We start from the raw sequence: 2,916 nt of genomic DNA on the forward strand, positions 1-2,916 counted from the left end.
CCTTGGAGGATGTTGTGGGGTTTCTCTATGTCCACATGACAATTCTGATTTAAATCTCATGTCTTGCTCTCTGTAGGAGCTACTTTGTTTCTCAAAGATCCCATGTTTCGTTCCTATTTCTATAAATGAAAATATATTTCAATTAATTTAAAGTTATTGGATTTTTGGACATGGAACAATTGAATTTCACCATTATTTTAAAATTTTTATTTGGCTTTATTTTGACTTTATGTGTATGTGTGTTTTGATTACTTGTATGTAAGTGTACCACATGCATGCAATACTTGTGAAGGCCAGAAGAGGGCATCAGATTCCCTGAAACTGAGGTTAAGGATGGTTGTTAGCCACCATGTGGGTGCTTGGAACTGAATCCAGGTCCTTTGCAAGAACAACCAGTGCTCTTAACCACCGAACCATCTCTCCATTGTTTTTAAAACCACACAGTCTTTTTTCATATAAAAACATCAGTACAGATATCTATGCTTTCCAGAAAAAGATTATATAAACGCTACCAAAGAAAATATACCCCATTCTATGGTTTTAGTGAGGTTGCTTGGAAAAGCAAATCTGGACTGATTTTTGAAACATATATCCACTCTGTACCTTTAGATTAAGTTGTAGATTATTGTCATTAGTACGTGCTCCTTCATTCCTACATACATAACAATATACAAACACACTAGTTTATCACTCATGTTCTAGTGGTTCATCAGCCTTTTCTGTAGGTTCATAAGCATGTTGTGCAGGCTGTGTGTTCTCTGTGATCTGTCTTCAAGGCCTTCCAGGAGGGGAAACTCATCACCATCATCATCATCTTTGTACCTAAGTTCTGCTTTGTGGACCATCTTTAATCAGTTCATTTAAATTACACTCTATAAACTCAGGCATATGTCCCTCCAAGTAAGATGTGCTAATTGAGAATGGGCTCTGATGGACAGAGCTCTGCCGTCAGAATAGTTAGCATATGGACAGGTTTGGAAAGTGTGAGGCCCATTTGATTGAAGCCAACAATATGTAGCCATATGGTATCTGACCGTCGTGTTGGAATCTGGGTCTTGTTGCCAATTAGAGATACAAGATGAGACACAGGAAGTGGTCTGTAAAAGACAAATGTGGACTTCAAACTCTTGGAGCATAAAATTATGGAACAACTCAGCATCAGCAATATGCCCCACAACTGAGATACCCATATGGTTATAACATGGAGAGTTCTTTGCTTGTGAGCTGGAAGTTCTGACTCTATTCCTTCAATACAACCAACGCTACCTGGATTTTAATTTTGTTTCAGCTCAGCTCTTGCTCCACCTTGTTGAACAGCTTTCATTGCATATTTGATTTGATGAATCCCACCCGAGGGCTCTAAATAGTGACAACATTGTCATAATGGTTTCAAAAGAGAAATCTGATATGGACCTGGCTGGGAACCCCCTGCAAAGTCACAAATCAGAAAGCTTAAATGGATTCTAAAATGGATACCTTAAAACATAAAAATTACATGTTAATGGAGTACCATGGGCTTTTCAAAGGTGTCAATTAGAAAGAAAAGAAAAACTAAACTTTTGAAATTTCTTGTTAAATTCCTGCCATAACCAAATTCTTATCAAGGTACTATGAGAATTTATCATTTAAAAATTCTTATTACAGATTGACAACTTAGAGTTGTATACACTTGTGGGTCACAAAGGGGATTTAAAAAAAATACAATGTGGACTTAAGTTACAGTGGCTACTACCTCAAATACTTTCTGTAGTGAGAACATTTGAATTGTGATCTCTTATAATCTGGAAATATGTAATGCACTATTGTTAACTATATTTGTCACACTGTATAATTATTCTGAAGAAGAAAGCTTTATTCTTCCTGTCAAACAGAGATTGAGTTTTTAGTGCCCTTTGACCATCATCTTCCCGTTGGCCTCAGGAGAAGCTTAGGGAAAGATGTACTTATCAAAGTGAAAGTTGACCAAAAATCAATCACGCAAAGTAGCATGGAAAACCATTTTCTTTTAGAGTAGGAAAATAATTTTACTGAAGACTTATCCCTTTTTGTTGTTTACTGTCTGGGTTGCTATATCTACAACCATGATTTGGCTTGATTTTCACCTTAAACTATGAAAAAATTTAGTTATTGTGTTCACCTTACAGCCTATGGCATGGCTGAAGGTCATGCTAAAATTTCTCCATCTTAGATAAAAATCTAATTTCTCCAAATAAGAACACCAAACCGTCTGAAAAAGTCACCTAACCACATCCCACCCCTGTTTGATTCGTGAACAGACTTGATATAGGTTTCAATTCGTTATCATGCTTGGTAGCAAAGAGAAAAACCATAAACAGAATGTGTGAGAGAGAACAGCCAGTTGAATTACATTTTAATATTTTCTGTCTATACTGAATACATTGAGTCTAAAAGCAGAGCATAAAAACCCTACGCAGCTGAAACATGAAGCCCCATTTGTTATTATCAATGCTGTATGTTGTCATTACCAGCCTCATATTTCAAGAGCACAGCTGGCACTTCCAAGGTCAATGACAGTTTCATATATATATATGTATATATAAAAAAAAAACAAATGAAAGGACTACAGAGATCAAAGATTTGGTACAATCATAAAGAGAAAGAGAGCCACATGCTAGCTCATCCATTCTAAAAATTGAGTTCTTATTCTTGGTACTAAGGTGAAAGAACAGAAGAGATTGAAAAGGAGGATTTAATAAGAGCTACTGAAAAGATACCTTACACTCAAATGTAAGTTAAATACCCTACAGGAAAAGTCACTGAAGAGACCTGCACACAAATAACTGTTATTACTGGATGTCCACTGCCTGATGGTGAGTTCATTTTATGAAGGCCTGATGCTAATATGAACTGATTCAATTATACAGCAGGGCAGTAATGGTCTCAGAAGTGCTTGAA

The 2,916-nt window shown here is 36.2% G+C and overlaps 1 pseudogene; it reads right to left on the minus strand.

The window, feature by feature from the left end:
- Positions 1-687: 687 nt before the first annotated feature.
- On the minus strand, positions 688-2,167 carry LOC103745084 (annotated as a pseudogene).
- Positions 2,168-2,916: the final 749 nt, after the last annotated feature.

The sequence above is a fragment of the Nannospalax galili genome, unplaced genomic scaffold (genome assembly GCF_000622305.1).
Source record: "Nannospalax galili isolate Female #2095 unplaced genomic scaffold, S.galili_v1.0 scaffold463, whole genome shotgun sequence".
Lineage (NCBI taxonomy): Eukaryota > Metazoa > Chordata > Mammalia > Rodentia > Spalacidae > Nannospalax > Nannospalax galili.